This window comes from Eublepharis macularius, chromosome 5, assembly GCF_028583425.1.
Source record: "Eublepharis macularius isolate TG4126 chromosome 5, MPM_Emac_v1.0, whole genome shotgun sequence".
Lineage (NCBI taxonomy): Eukaryota > Metazoa > Chordata > Lepidosauria > Squamata > Eublepharidae > Eublepharis > Eublepharis macularius.
In genome coordinates, this window is record NC_072794.1 from 143,360,513 (window position 1) to 143,377,687 (window position 17,175).

Sequence of the window (17,175 nt, forward strand, 5' to 3'; positions counted from 1 at the left end):
ACAAGAACAACTTGCTGCCTCCATGCGGGGCCTGGGATAGTTCACCACCACCATGCCTAGCCTCAGAGCTGATCAATGCCTTCTGTCCTGGGCCTCTGGCAGCTCACCGCCTCCTCACTCAAACCTTGGGCTTCTCTGCCACCACACTCAGGCTTGGAGCAGCTCACTGGCTCCTCATCTAGTCTTTAGGTGGCTCACTGTCTTGTTGCCCAGGTCTTGCTGCTGCTGCGCTCAAGCATGTGCACAAACCTCACATAAGTGTTTTGGGGAGAGATTTATATCCTGCACTTAATTTTTTCCTGGGTTTCAAATTTTTCTGCAACCCTAGGGAATCCTCTAATGTTGCTGAAACATTTGTTTTGTTCCCAAGTGGCCTGGATGTGTGGATGTAAGTATCAGCAGATTGGGGCCACTTGGCTATTAGCATATGATGATGATGATGATGATGATGATGATGATGATGATGATGATTTCGCCTTTCTCACTGAGAACCAAAATGGATTACAGTGCCAGTCAATGTGAACAACTGCTAGGATGTTCAATAAACTAAGCACAATATGATTGACAGAACATTCAATGAATAAATGCAATGGGGTATGCATTGCAGAAATTTGAAAAGGCTTAAAACAAAAACACAGAAGATGAAACGTTGTTAAAACAAAGTGTAAGTAATCCAGCCTCCCCTCAGAAGTCTGAGACCAAAAGACATCACAAAGTCCTTCACTTCCAAATGAAATTTGAGAGTGGTTGCTGTCTGAAGAAATCAAGATAAAGGCCAGGGAAAACTATTTAGAGTAGATAAATGTATTCCTCAAATCTCCCCCCCCCCCACACACACATAACAATTGAGATCAGTTCAATGCAGTTGTCTTTGGCTACTGAAGCACTTCCAAATTCTGTAAAAGGGGTACAGGAAAGCCAATAGTAATTCTTATGTTGGTTCCACATGGAGGCTTTGCTCCAGTTCAGTATCCAAACTGGAGTGGGTTTGTTGTCTGGAGCATCTGCACTGCACTATGTTCACTTTCCAGGTTGCCTACTTTGCTGGGATATTTCCCAGACCTGATTTGGATATGTTCCATTTTGGAATGTCAAAATGCCTTTTTGGGTGCCATGTGGATTGGAAAAGGTCCTACCCACAGTGGCATTGTTTTCTTTGCCTCAGCACTTGTGTTTGCTATCCCTCTTCTCTCCATACCACTGAAAGTTTTAGAAGAAATAGCAGATCACAGCAACAGATTGTTATAATATTGTCATGAAACAGTGACCTAACAATTACTATTTTAAAAAAATGCTATATGGAGGCTGCATTGAGTCACTGACAAGAGCTACACAGAGTACCATTGGCTTGTGGAGCCATCCTTAAGTAATTAGGGTGTAGCTCTCACAAGCTCTTTGAAGGACAGGTGTTCCTGGGACATTGCAACACTCAGCTCCCATTGGCTCATGGCCTTGGTGATCTTGGAACAACTTGTTATGACCTCTGTGCAATACAATTGTGTAACACTTGTGGAAAATAGGAATGCCATTGTTACTATGTATAACCAAGGTTGAAAAAAGTATAATCTTTCAACTCAACCCTGTTTACATGCCAGTCTGGTTCTTTCCTGGGCACACTTGCCTGATTCAGCACGATGAAGTCTCTGTCTGCCTTGTTCCTTGTAGGGCTTTTAGCTCTTTGGATAGAACTACCCCCCACAACTTGTAACCAAGAAGGTAAGCTAAGAGAGCAGCTGTTGTCTGAAGAGAGAATCAAGGATAAGGGGCAGGGAAAACCACTAGCCATTGAAGCAGTTCTAAATTTTGCAAAAGGGCTACAAACAAATCAAGGGTAATTCTCAATCTGTTTCCAATTCTACTCTGAAGGGGAGCAAACATTAGATACTCTAGAACAAATAGAAAAGGAGCCAGTGGAATGACTTCCACTCTGCCATATTAGCCAGCTGGTGTATTCTAGGGCTGAACTACATGTTGAGTCATGGTTCCCTGGATACACATCAGCTGTAGGGAACGTATAAAGCACCGCAGGGGCCAAATTTGGCTTGGAAACCGTTTGTGGAGGAGGACTCCTGCTCTTTCCCCCAACTGTTCTCCTAAGCCAAAATTCCCCAGAGAGAGTTATTCGTCCCATTTTGGAGGTATACATTCACAGAATACTGCATGAGCAGATCCAAAATAGAGCACATAAGCAATCCCAAACCATTTCATCTTTGGAAAAGGTCTTGGTGAGGCAAAAGCCACTCCCGGCACAGACCCAAGCTGAAGAGTCTGCAATGATCTAAAAAGAAGTTCTCGAGGTGAAGATTCCCTTTGGCCCTCCCTCTGAGACCCAACCCTCACTTGATATGTAAACAAGTCACATGGACTTGCTCAGTTCCATGGGCCAAGAGTGACCATTGTCCTGGAATTTTGTCCCCCTAATCACCTTGACTCTGAAGTCCTGAGTGCAGCAGTTGATTCTCTTTCTGTCATTCTGTATTGTTCCAGAGACTGCCAATGACAAGAGTGAGTTCCAATCCTTAATCAGGACAGGAAAACCATGCAGATTGTAACTAGACATGGGCATGAATGGGGGGGAAATCCCGAACGGGCTGTTTGGTGTTCGTTCCCAACAACGAACATGAACAGATGAATGGAACCAAACATGTCCCGTTAACTAACGTGTTCAGTGTTTGGTGTTCATCAGCGCCAGAGCGGCCCCCTTAGCACTTAGAGAGCCCATATTGACAGGGAATGTGCAGCAGGCTCTTCTCCAGCCATCACCCGTTTGGTCAAGATTGCAGTATAGATCTTGGAGTTATACATTCCCAAATTCGACGCCCCCAGGAAACTCCCAATCAACACAAATGAAGCCACCGTCCCCAGTTCACTTTGGCCCCGTGTGGTGGTCCTGAAGGCGGGCTGCCTCCCCTCTCAGGGACGGGAGTTATCCACTTATGCAGTAAAGTGGTTGATGATAGCGGCCGCCAGGCCTGGCGGGCTCGGGGAGGTGGTGGCATGCTGCCTCCCCTCAGGGGGCAGGGTGTCTGGCCTCTCGCTGGCAGCACCCCCCAAGAGCCCGCCTGCCAGGCCTTTGGGTCAGAGGCGGACCGGATATCCACTTACGCAGCAAGGTGGTTGATGACTGCGGTTGCCCAGCCTGGCAGGCTCAGGGAGGCGGTGGCATGCCACCTCGCCTCAGGGGGTGGGGGGGTCTGGCCGCTCACTGGTGGCACCCCCCATGTTCCTGCCCACCAGGCCAGTTCAGAGGCAGACCGGTTATCCACTTATGCAGCAAGGTGGCTGATGACTGCGGCTGGCAGGCCTGGTGGGCTTGGGGAGGCAGTGGCATGCCACCTCCCCTCAGGGGGCAGGGGGTCTGGGTACTGGCTGGCGGCACCCCCCCGTGTGCCCACTCACCAGGCCTCCAGGTCAGAGGCAGACATTCATCCGCTTATGCAGCAAGGTGGTTGATGACTGTGGCCACTGGGTGCTAAGGGAGAGGGAGACCAAGGGGTTCCGTGCATGGCAATGAGCCGCACCTGGAAGATCCTGCGAGGGGGACGGGAAGACCCTGAATCGGTGGCTGCTGGCATCAACCACCTCCCTGCCATCATGGAAAGGAGGGGACGGGGAGGTGCAAGTGGTGGGGAAGGGACTCGTGTCAGTTCCCAAGAGGGAGAGGAGTAAAGAGGGAACACAAAGTGGTCAGGGTGGGAGAGGGGGACCAAGGGGTTTCGTGCACGGCGATGAGCCGCACCTGGAAGATCCTGCGAGGCGGACGGGAAGACCCCGAATTGGCTCCCTGCTGTCACGGAAAGGAGGGGATGGGGAAGTGCAAGTGGTGGGGAAGGGACTCGTGGCAGTACCTGAGAGGGAGAGGTATGGACAGGGAACTGGAAAGCTCCCAAGTGAGAGGTAGTTGGAAGGGTTTGGAGCAGTCCCAGAGAGGGAGAGGAAGAAAAAGGGCAGCGGCAGCAGCTGCCATCAGCCACCTTCCTGCCTTTGCGGAAAGGACAGGAGTCACGGGACACGTTCCCCCCCCGGCTCAAAGGGGTCCCGTCAGTCCCATTGACAGGGGAGCCGCCATGCTGTGCAACCATGCTATATCCCTGTATGGTACAATTGGCTGTGCAATCGCAGCCGAGCTGTCCCTCGAAACCAAGGAGGGAGCAGTAACAGGATAGTCCCTCGTGAAGCGGCGGCTGACATGATCCGCCATTCTGCCTTCTCAGAAAGAAGGGGATTGGCAGGACAGGAGAGGTCGTTCATAAGGGTTGGAGTGGTTCCACAGAGGGAGAGGTAGAAAGAGGGACCAGCAGACCTGAGAACTGAGGGGGATCAGAGCAGTTCCACACCGCTCCGAGACACTTCACCTGTGCAGGCAGTATGGGCACTACTCGTAACACTTTGGGTGGCACCGCCAGACACCAACCGCCTTCCTGCCGTCGTGGAAAGGAGGGGATGGACAGGACAGGAGACATTGCTTGGACGGATCAGAGTGGTTCCAGAGAGGGAGAGAAAGAAACAGGGCAGCAGCAGCAGCAGCTGACATCAGCCACCTTCCTGCCTTTGTGGAAAGGACAGGAGTCGAGGGACCCATTCCCCCTGGCTCAGAGGGCACAGCGTTTGCAATGGATAGGGCCACCGTGCAGCTCAACTATGCTCCTGAGCTGTTGCACAAGTGCCCAAAGGAGGCTGCCGCCCGCATCACCCACTTTCTTGCCTTTGCAGAAAGGAGGTGTCATGATGATCTGGCTGTGCCAGGAAGGCCTATCAAGGCCTTAGAAGCCTGTTAGCAGTGGGAGACGGCCTGGCTAAACTTGACCCAAATGTGCCAGCCCTCATTCGAGATACCCACAGGACTCGATGGGCAAGGGTGTGCGGCAACGGCATGGAGAACCAAGGGGCAAGATGCTTTAGTAGCCTGCGGAACCCCACGCACTCCATGATGGATATGGGCAAGCCATGTAGGGCAATCGTCTCTGCCAAGATGCGAAGGCCCGCCTCCTGAGCCCTCAACCTTGCCATTGTAAGCGGCGCTGTCCCAGACCCTGAGGGGACAACCTCCGTGAGTGCGGCCTGCCTGAGTGCCCCGCTCCCACCAGAGTCACCTTCAGGGCAAGGATTCTTGCTTGGGGTGGATTCTGGTGACCCACTGATCTCTGCTCAGAAGAGCTGGTCGCTGCCTTTCTCCCCCCAACAGATGTTTCACTGGGCGAGGACGGAGACCACAGGCTCGGGTGGTGCGTCTTCAGGTGCCGAGTCAGGGCCGTTGATGACAGGTGCTTCGGGTTTTTGCCCCTGCACATCAGGACATCACAGGCATGGCACCGCACCACACGGGGGTCATTAGGAAGGACCCGAAAGTGCCTCCATATGGTGGCATTGAAACATGGACCACTAACTGTCCCAGGGGAAAGAGGACGAATGGTTACAGGCTGCACTGCAGAGCTGGCCACGGACGATGGAGTGAGGGGTGGACTGCAGGTGGGGACACCACCAATAGTTTGGGATGGGGACGGGAGAGATGTTTCATAAAACACAAACCATTCCTCCAGGGATCTGTCACCCTCCCTCCTCAAAATGTTGAGAGAGATCCTCTCCCCCCAGCAGAAAGACCTCTTTGGCCTCCTCCACAGCCCCCACAGGTGAATTTGGGGGAGCAGGAGTGCTCTCTGCTGTCCCTGAGCCACACCCAGTACTGCTTTCCACAAGTAAACCAGGAGGACTGCCTTTGCACTTTACCCCACGACCACTCATGGCGGTCACCACAACAGGAAGACTCATTGTGCCACCAAACTAGAATTAAGGAGGACAGAAAAGGAGAAAACACTGTGAGCACTCAGCCAAGGTGCCCACTGAGCTTGGCCCCAGGGCCTGGCAGCAGCCCTGGAAACAGAGGGAGGGGGTAGAGCCCTAGCCCAGCAATCCCAGAGACCTGACCAGATCAGGCACTAATAATCAGGGTGAGCCCTCAACCGAGGTGCTCACTGAGCTTGGCCCCAGGGCCTGGCAGCAGCCCTGGAACCAGTGGAGAGAGAGATCCCTATCTAACCACACAAAAAACTCTCAGCTCTAATGCACTCTCCCTGTCTCTCTCCCAAAATGCTGTTAACAGCTCTGTGCCGCTCTACTGCTTGCTGAAAGTGAAACCAGAACTGGGAGCGCAGTGCCCTTTTATAAGCAGAGGTCTCATAAGAAACGCAGGAGGCCTATGGTTGGCAGTCAGAACTGCCTAACAGGGTTTGCAGGGATGAGATTGGAGTTCCCATGGCCACAGAACACCCCCACTCCATCCCTCCCCCTGGTGTCTGCTCCCACGTTACCAATTATAACCGATTTTGCAGCTCCACGCTTGGAAGGAAGACCTGCCCATCAAGCTAAGCTGGGCTTTGATTGGGGTGTCCGGGGCGACAGAGGGAGTGCAGCCAGAGTTCAGGCAATTTTGCCGAGGCAATTGATTAAAGGCGGCTGAGTGTCTGGCTTCCAGAATGGCGGCCGAGCACAACGAACAAGGCTTGTGCCGACCACCTGTTTGGCTGGAATGGCGCATCACGAACGGCCCATTCGCAAGTAGCCGAGCGGCCTGTTTGGTGTTTTTTTCCATTCGTAATGCCGTTCGTGCCTATGTCTAATCATAACAGGTTAACTTCCAGCAATAGCCTTTTCCAGTCATTACATTTCTGGCACTCCTTCCTCTTATACCCAAGGACAGTGTGCCATGTGCAATCTTTTTGATATACACAGTTTCTGTTTAGTGTGAATAGGCTAACATGTATTTTGTCCAACAGACCAACATGCATATTTTCCAGTTTCTACCCAAGGGTTTTTTGTGTGTGGGTATGTTATTGCATGTAGCAGACCTTGAAAGTATGTATGTAATGTGCTCTGTTTGCACAAAACAGCATTCTCGCATATTGGCAAGATCATTGTATCATGCTTTCCTGGTATGTAAGCTAGAAGCACCAATAAAGCATAACAATGAAACAAGGCTAATGTGTTAATTGGATGTATGACTGAAATGTAATCTGGAAAAGTGGCTACAACTGAAAAAAACAATATTCACAAACAAGAATAAAAATAATGAAGATCATTATGTACATTATGGATTTGATGAGGATCCTGGTTTTCTGCCCTTATTAGTTTCATCTGTGTTTCTGATTTTGCACATAGAGTTGTTTCTCTACTGAACAGATGCTGTGAACTGGCATTCTAGTAGGGCTTTTGGAGCAGGACTACGCTAAGGAATCACTAGGTCCCAACAAGAGGCCTGGAGACCTCCCAGAATTACCATAGAGGCATCAGCCTCCCCTGGAGGAAATGGCTGTATATAAAAGACGCCCACTGCACTTGTATGAAATCCATACAACAGGCACATGCAATTGAGACAAATATACAAAACCAACAATGAAAAGGAGGGAACAAAACTTTAAGAAGTGTATCAGCAAAGAAACAACACAGAGAATATTGTCTCATGATTCCTACATAGCAGTGAAAAGGAACAGAAATCAAAATTTCCTGTGGTGGTCTGGAGGGAAGAGAAGAATGCAAAATGCCCTCTTTTTTCCGAACAGCCACTGTTACTGCATCCATTCTTGTTGCTTTTAGAGGTTTTATCTGTCTTTTAACATTTTATTTTAATCATTTTCTAAATTGCTACAAATCTGTCAAGAGGTGGGAAATTAATATTTACATCAATCAAAACAAACTAAAAGAATATTTCACTGTGTTGGATTAGAATTATTCCTCAGCTGTTTGTTCATCATGCTATTCTGTGGCTTTTTCTTATTGCAGAAAAACCTGGTTACTGCCCACCGGATTATATCAGATGTGTGAGATCGTTCCCTCCCCAGTGCGAAACTGATTCTTGTTGTCAAGGAAATAAAAAGTGCTGCTATTATAACTGTGCATTTCGCTGTATGCCCCCAGTGTCAACTCAACACAAAGGTGCAAAGCAGTAGAACCTGAAAAATGTTCACTTACTTGTTAGTTATGATTTTCATTTACAGTCTGCCTTTCTCACTGGAACCCAATAACAATAACAACAACATTTGATTTATATACAGCCCTTCAGGACACTTTAATGCTCACTTAGAGTGGTTTGCAAAGTGTGTTATTATTATCCTAATGACAATCATTCTGTGAAGTGGGTGGGGCTGAGAGAGCTCAGACAGAGCTGTGACTGACCCAAGGTCACCCAGTAGGTTTCAAATGGAGGAGTGGGGAATCAAACCCAGTTCTCCAAATTAGAGTCCTGCTGCTCTTAACCACAACACCATACTGGCTCTCAAGGCAGATTTAGGGTTGCAGGGGGCCCCTGGGGCCAAAGCAGGGGTTCAGATGGGATAGTGGAATATCCACCTCCCATGTGCGCTCATGGCATGTGTGTAGTCCAGTGCTCCCCCATTGTGCCAGAAAATTACATCATTTTCTGGTACAATGGAGAACTCATGGTGCACGCTGAAGCAGAGTTTTGTGAAAACTGCCCCCTTGAGGCTGTTTTCACTGAGCTCCACTTCTGTCACATTGGAAAATGAGCATGACAGAGGAGTCATTGTGCACGCTGAAGTGGAGCTCAGAGCTAAGCTACAATTGACGCCTGACACAGGTTGGACACTTGTCAGCTTCCCTCAAGTTTTGATGGGAAATGTAGGAATCCTGGTCTTGCAGCTGTAATGGAGAGCCAAGCTGTAAAACCAGGACGCCAACATTTCCCATCAAAACTTGAGGTAAGCTGACAAGTGTCCAACCTGTGTAAGGCGTCACTTGTAGCTTGGCTCTCAGTAAATACTGCCTCCAGAGGGGCAGCTTTCACAGCACTTGGCTTCAGTGCGTAGCACCAGTGTGGGAGAGTGTGGGAGCACTGCACACACTTCTCCCCACCTTTGTACCTTCCCATTCTCAGCCAGGTGGGTGGGGACAGCGGGGCAAGCCTAGGCAGATTACAAGCATAATTTTAAAGAACTTTTCAGTCTATTAGTAAGCAAGATATGATAACATTCTAATCCAGCACCAGATCCAGGTGCGCGGATGCCCGGGGCAAACCTTGCCCGGGTGCTCCGTGCGTGCGCAGCAGACATGAGCTCCTGGCTCTGCGTGATGACATCACTTTTGTGATGTCATCACGCAGGGCGGGAGCCATGTGCAGCAAGCCAGCTGCTCCAGCGCCCGGTGAGCCATGGAACTGGCGGTGGCACGGGCGTGTGCTGGGGTGGTTGGTTGGCTTGCCAAGCGCGCAGGACCTGCCAGCCCTGCGCTCAGCCACACCGCACGGCAAGCCAGCTGCCCCAGCACACGCTCTCGCTGCCGACAGCTCCGTGGCTCACCAGGTGCTGGGGTGGCTGGCTTGCCGCACGGCCAGCTGAGCGCAGGGCTAGGAGGCCCTCCACGCTGCCCTGTGCCACCCGCACAGCAAGCCGCCTGCCCCAGCGCATGGTGAGCCACGGAGCTGGCAGTGGTGAGGACGTGTGCTGGGGCAGCTGGCTTGCCGCACTGGTGGCTGAGCGCAGGGCTGGGAGGTCCTGCGCGGCAAGCCAGCCAGCCGCCTCATCAGCAGGGCTGGCAAGGGTCTCCTAACCCTGCGCTCAGCCTCCCGGGCAGCTGGCAGCTGTGCCCGGCGCCCCCTCTTTGGCAGTGCCGGAGGCAGGCTAACCCCCTGCCCCCCTCGATCCGGCCCTGATCTAATCTAATGGCAAGACTCTTAGTAAAATAAAAGAATGCAGTTGAAAATAGCAAGAGTCCAGTAGCACCTACATATAATACTAACAAAATTTGTGGTAGAGTATGAGCTTCTGTATGTCACAGGCTAACAGCTCCCTTCTTCAGATACAGCTAGAATGTGAGTCCATCTGTCCTTATATCTTGGAGAGTGGAGTGATTATAGAAGCCGAATGACAACAATAACAACAACTGCGCTTATATACTGCGCTTCTAGACAGATTAGTGCCTCACCCAGAGCGGTGAACAAGTTAGTGTTATCATTATCCCCACAATACAGCTGGGGCTGGGTGGAGTGGCTTACCCAAGGCCACCTATTGAGCTCATGGCAGTAGTGAGATTCAAACCAGTAGAGTGCTGCTTTGCAGCCAAACCACTTAACCGCTATGCTACAGCAGCCAGCAGATGACAATAGCTGGTGAATGACAATAGCTGGCATGATTGGATAGGGTGGGGTCTTCAGAGGGGTAGTGGGTGTGGAGAAAGCAGCATTGGTAACAAGACAGGAAGCCTATGTCTTGATTCAGTCCAGGTGGATGCATTGTCTTGAGCATTGTTACCAGTTGCAATTGAGCAGTCTGTCTTTCTAATCTCCCTTTGACGTTCCTCTGCAGGAGAACTGTTACTTTTAGGTCAGCAACTGAATATCCTGGAAGGTTATTCCCCCACTGGTTTTTGAATGTTTTGGTTTCTGCATGCTCCAGAGCACTTCCTTGTCGTGCTGAGAATAATGTCATTCCTGGCACAACAACGAATGAAGGCTCCTGCGCATGGGCCCCAGGCCCCTCCTCCCTCCCCCAGTTTGGGCTCTGGGGGACCTGACAACCCTAATGGCTACCCACCTTAAACTATAAATAAAAACTTGATGCATGTTTCTATTTTTTACGATTGTTTGTGTCCCTCCTCCCCTAAAGCAATGACAATTGCTAGAAAGTAACAGATGTTTCATATTTTTTTCAGAATAAATTTGCCACCATGAGCTGTCTTCATACCGTTGGAAAAGGATCTTTTGTCACATATATGAAGATGGGAAGAGCATTGTTAAATATAGGATGGGATGAGTCCATAGGACCCATTATTATCTAAAATAAAACATGATTTAAAGCATTTTCAAAAGAGTTGGACTTTCTGTCATTATTGTCTTCACCCCTCTCAAACTGCTTCTGCAGTTCTCTGCAGGCTCACAGCCCAGTTTCCAGATGGAGGACTGGGGCTGTGACTTCAGGTGGGTCACACTATGAGCACGATCCACATTTTGGTTGTTGTGGATTTTCCGGGCTGTATAGCCATGGTCTTGGCATTGTAGTTCCTGACGTTTCACCAGCAGCTGTGGCTGGCATCTTCAGAGGTGTAGCACCAAGAAGACAGAGATCTCTCAGTGTCACAGTGTGGAAAAGATGTTGGCAGGTCATTTATATCTACTCAGGAGGGTTGGGGTTGGGCTGAGTCGGGTCTTACAGGATGACTCAGCCCAACCCCAACCCTCCTGAGTAGATATAAATGACCTGCCAACATCTTTTCCACACTGTGACACTGAGAGATCTTCTTGGTGCTACACCTCTGAAGATGCCAGCCACAGCTGCTGGCGAAACGTCAGAAACTACAATGCCAAGACCACGGCTACACAGCCCGGAAAATCCACAACAACCATCGTTCTCCAGCCATGAAAGCCTTTGACAGATCCACATTTTGTTTTGTCTTTTTAATTAATTTTTAAGAGGAAAACGTGTCAAGAAGAATCCCAGCCTTTAACCCCCAGACACAGATCCCCATTGCTCACTCTCACACCACCCAATTCCAATTCCCCCAGTATAAACTGGAATTTTGTACCCTTGCCCCTTCTTTTGGAGACTTTTGAAAAGGAGATAGAAGAAGAAAGTAGGGGATAGAGAAAGGAGAAAATTAGATAGACAAAGAGGGAGAGAAACAGAAATAAGAAGCCACAGAAATACAGAAAACAAATTGTGTGGCCCCAGGTTACATACTCTGGCTAAAGGTGGGCTACAGGCCTGGAATGACTGAAAGCTAAAACTAGAAATGAAACATAAGGAAAAAGAGATTTGAAAAACTATTGGTCGTTGCTTATAGTAGGATTGGAAGGAAGGAAGGAGCAGAAAGGTCAGCCCAATAAAATAACCTGATTTTAAGTCGATGCTGGCTTGGATAAATCCGAAAGCTGGGTGTGGTTTTGTTTGGAGAAGTCAGGTAATCAGAAGGTAATTACTTTTCAATTATTTGCGTGCATGCTATGCAGATCCATGCATGCAGGTAAAAACGCCCTGGATGCTTTGGGAAGACAAACAGGAAGTGGAGATGAACGGAGGGCAGAAGGGATTTCTTGGTGCTCCAACTAGGCATGCTGAGAATTTGGCATCAAAGGTATCCTCCTGGCAAATATGCGTCTTCAAGGGTTGTGCCCTATCAGCATGCTAAGTCTCAGTTTGCATCCCAGAGTTCACCTCCTGACTCAAGCAGTTTTACAGCTGTTCAGTAGCAGTGGCTGATAGATTTCAGTCTTCACACTTTGCATTCACTTTTGCACTAAAGAAAATCGATCTTACCCCAGGGTCATTAAAGTACACATATTGTTCAGTTTGTCCCCTTTGTACCTGCGCAGTAGGAAACATCATTCACATGATCTGTTTACAGCTAGTTATTGGTAACTGCACAGCTGCCAATGCTGGTTGCATGACCTGTCACCCAGAGTCATGGCCAAATGATGAGACCCAGACGAACATCAACTTTTGAGACACCTTTTCATTTATTTTTTATTTATTTGGAAAAATGTTATGCTGCCTATCCAGGATCCTGCTTACTAAACAAAAATTATAAAAACAGAACATTAAATGAATTAAAACCAGTGGGGTGGGGTGGGGGGTGGGGGGTGGGGGGTGGGACTAGCCCAACAAAAATATAGACATAAAAGCGATCACAGCTTAAAATAAGATTCCACACTAAAATAGTATTTTCTTAAAAAGCCCTTTAATTGAAAGCTTAGGTAAACAGATATGTTTTGGTTTGTATCTAAAAGAAAACAATGAAGGTGCTAGATGAACCTCAAGGGGACGGACATTCCACAAGCAAGCTACCACTGCTGAAAAAGCCCAGTCTCTGTTTTCCTCTCAAAGAACTGTCAGCAGCAGTGGAAGAGGGTGAGATGCTGTTGACTGGGCATGCAGAGATATTTCACATGCTTTGAACTGTACCTGGATACTGACAGGCAGCTGGTGCTTGTCTTTCAGTACAGGGAGATATAATCTGTGTATCCAGCAATGACAGCAGCCTGACAGCACTTTATCTGAAGCTACTAGACATTCTTCAGAAGACACTTCTTTCAGCAGGTGGGGAAGCCTGATCCATCTTTCTTGTGCATGTGAGGCGCATGTACGCATGCTCCAGAGGCCCAAATGATATCACTTTCGCTTGAAAACTGAAAGCTGTAGAATATGAAAGGAGTCAAAATCATCCCCAAACATAGCATTTTTGCTATATTAGGGGCTGATTTAGCTCTGCTGAAACCCCATAGCTTCTGGATTTCAACAGGAAGTGTGTCTTCAAGGCCTCTGGAGTGCACAGCATTATTTTGTTACATTCTTCAGTGGTTCCCTGCCTGCCTCCCCCTTCCTTTCCTCCCTTCCAGCTGGGGCAGGGAGCTGAAAGGTGGAGTGGGGAATTCCCCACCCTTACTGGGAGGCTGGTATCCCTGCTTCATCTGCAGTGCAGTTCAATAACCTAACATGGATGTAATCAGAGCATGGATTACTGTGGCCATATTGCATTTTTCAAGAAATGGTTGTAGATTGCTTAAAAGGTGTTACACTCAGTGCTGTCCCAAGAATTTTGGGTGCCTTAGGCTAGAGTAGCCCTGATCTGGATGGCCTAGGTGAGCCTGATCTCGTCAGATCGCAGAAGCTAAGCAAGGTCGGCCTTGGTTAGTAATTGGATGGGAGACCTTCAACGAAGACCAGGGTTGCAGAGACTGGCAATGGTAAACCACCTCTGATAGTCTCTTGCCATGAAAACCCCACCAGGGGGTTGCCATAAGTCAGCTATGGCTCGAGGGCATCACACACACACACACACACACACACACACACACACACACACACACACACACACACAAAGGCTAGGGTGCACAAGCTGGACTCCCTGTACTGCAGGCAAGTACAAAGACTGCATACATCTGCCTTTGTACCATGGAGATAAGCTGCCTCCCATCCTTGTCCCAGTAGCTGAGGAAGGCAGGGCACAGTGGCACTCTCTCTTTTCTCTGTCCACTTAGCCAGAGGGAGACAGGAAGATGGTGCTCGACCTTCTCACCCTTACAGCGTGGTGAGAATCTGGCCATGAGGAATGGCAACATCTGGCAGCACCCGCCCTCCTAGCCCCCTTGCCAGCACAGGAAATTCGCACTCCAAAATGATGAACCTGACATCTCAGTGGGAGTTTAACTCCTTTTGGAACAGGTTATTCCTTGAATGGCTTTATCATTGGTTAGAGCATCTGATTTGTACACATTTCCAATCCCACACATCTCCAGTTTAAAAGATCTGGAAGTAGCAGATGTGAAAGACCTCTGCCTGAGACAGTGGAGAGTTGCAGCCAGTCAAATTAGACAACACAGACCTTGATTGACCAATAACCTGAATTATGTGTATGGGCTGAATTTCAGGTTATGATCATCCTTCTTTTCATTACTTCCTCCAAGAAGTTCTTCAGAATATTAACTCTCTCCCTCTAGTAAGCTAATAGTGAGAAGCAGAGCTGGACCTTGTCTGCATATTGATAACACCTCATCCCAATACTTTCCAGATATCTCTCCCAGTGGTAAAATATAGAGGGAGAGATCTTGGCTCAGGGGAAGGACTGTATCTGAGGATGGACCATGGCTGAGTAGTTCAGTCCCTGCATCTCCAGTTAAAAAGATAACACAGTAGGAGATAAGAAAGACCTCAGCTTGAGGCTCTGGAGAGTTGCTGCCACTTGCTAGAATCATACTGAGATGGATATGTTTGATTCAGTATAAGGAAGTTTCATGTGTTTAAAATGTGCCAAGTAGCTAGATTGAGAGATACACCTGCCCCAGGCCTTGGAGCTCCCAAAATCAGAGGAGAAACAATTAGGGCCACATCAACCAATGGACTGACTCAGATTGTATCCATATGGGAAAATCCATGTTTGGGGAAAATTGCAGCAATGTAGGGGGGAAATCCAGAAGCTGAATGACTGCATGACCATGTTGTGTGGAAGTCCCCCACCAAAACACAGCAGTTTTGGTGCTGAGCACAGAGCAAAACCTCCATGTGGAAGCAACCTAAGGCAGGCTTATCCACTTTGCCTCTTGTGTCCTCCTATTTCACATGGCTGTTATTCACACTTCTTAAATTTCCAACAGTGATGTCAGTTTTAATGTTTATAATACATAAACTTAGGGCCGATTAACATACAATAAGCAGCCACACGTGGCTTCCGTGTGGTTTGGATTTCTAGCAGCCTCTGAGTAGCTACTTATTTGCATGGAAGAGGCCTTAATAATAACATTTGATTTATATACCACCCTTCAGGATGACTTAACACCCACTCAGAGTGGTTTACAAAGTATACCATTATTATCCCCACAACAAAACGCCCTGTGAGGTGGGTGGAGCTGAGAGAGCTAGAAGCTGTGACTAGCCCAAGGTTACCCAGCTGGCTTCAAGTGGAGGAGTGAGGAATCAAGCCCGGTTCTCCAGATTAGAGTCCCGCGCTACACCAAACTGGCTCTCATCACCTGAGCTTCAGCTTAGTCCTTCCTGATTCCTCAGCAATGTACCATCCTCAGAAGGTAATATATTCTTTCTCCCCCCTTTATTTTTGACAGCCGTGGCCTCAAAGCAGATGACTGGAAAACTTGCAAAGCATAATAAGGCACAACTGTGATACATTGTTGAAAGCAAAAATGTAGCTCCTGTCTTAGGTTAAGCTGCTTCTGGACATGGGGCCTGTTCCAAGCTGAATGGAACGAAGTCTGGACAGCTCTTTCTCCATCCTTAGAAATTGCAACCTTTTCCTCCTTAGAAAAGCTGATATTCACACTTGACTCAAAGGTCTTGCTCCAATTATCCAAGAAATATCTTAATACTAAGGATGGGTGTACACTGTTCTCAAAGCTTTATGTAATGTTTATCCTCATACAAGAGACAGCATTGACCTTAATGACTCTGGTGGAAAAAATGCAGATATTCTAAATGTACGTCACTGGGATTCCACATGTTAATCTTTTCTTTACCTGCAGCTTTCCCCTGCCACTCCTTCATTGTCTACATGCTCCTCCCTCCATGCCAGTTTCCAAATGTAGCATGCATTGGCAATCTCATAGGGGAAAGAGCAGCTTGGAGATAGAGCTGGGTTGCAAAGGAAAAGCAGAAGGTAGGGTAGAGTATCATACCTCCCTCCTTCTCCACAAAGCATGCCTCTCCAAATTTCTTTTTTTTAGAAACAGAAGTGCCTGTTGGGATTTCATCGTGGCCAGTTAGTAAATTACCCTCAGAATGAGATCCAAAATTACAGTCTTGCATTTATGACTTACCTGCCATTTTCACACTTCTTACCGGCCATGGAACATCGCACAAAGCCCCCCCTAACGACAGCGTCTTCCTGGTGTGATTTCCCAGCATAGCTCCAGTTCTCGCACAAACCGGAGTTATGAGTCTTTTCATATAAAGTTTGCACATACTACTCAGCAAATATATGTACTTACAGTGCACAGAAGTCAGCGGGCTTAGAAAGGCGCCACTCAGCATAAGATTGCACTGTTAGACTCTTTCCTTAGGTCACATAAAGAGCACACGATGTGCTAAAACTGCTCCTAGATACTAGCACTGTAGATCACAGGTGGGAGACCACATCACTGAATGTGCCTTGATGAAAATGTTCCCTCTTTGTCAAGATTTAGCATGTTGGAGGAGAAGGTTGGGGCAGAACTCCTTTCTCTCCCATCTCCCTTCCCAGGTACAAGCAGCAACAACTGTACCTGAGCATTTGAGCATGTGGTTTGCATGAAGAAATTCTTCATCAGTCCTTAAGCACCACTCGCACACACACCTTGGAGAGCCTCTGCCCAAATAGGAAGTACTGAGGAAAATGAAGACATGTGGTCTGATTCTCATGAATACGTAAATTGCCTTATCGTATCAGACCATAGGTCTTCCAAGGTCAGCACTGTCTCCTGCATTTTCGACTCTGTGAGCAGCTTTCAAATTCTGAAAAGAGTGGTGGACACAATCACAAAATTGCTGCTTTCAGAGGCAGAGCCAGGGCTTTTTTTCAGCTGGAACACAGTGGAATGGAGTTCCGGAACCTCTTGAAAATGGTCAGATGGCTGGGGGCCCCACCCCCTGATCTCCAGACAGAGGGGAGTTGAGATCGCCCTCTGCGCCACCGAGCGGTGTGGAGGGCGATCTCAACTCTCCTCTGCCTGGAGATCAGGGGGCGGGG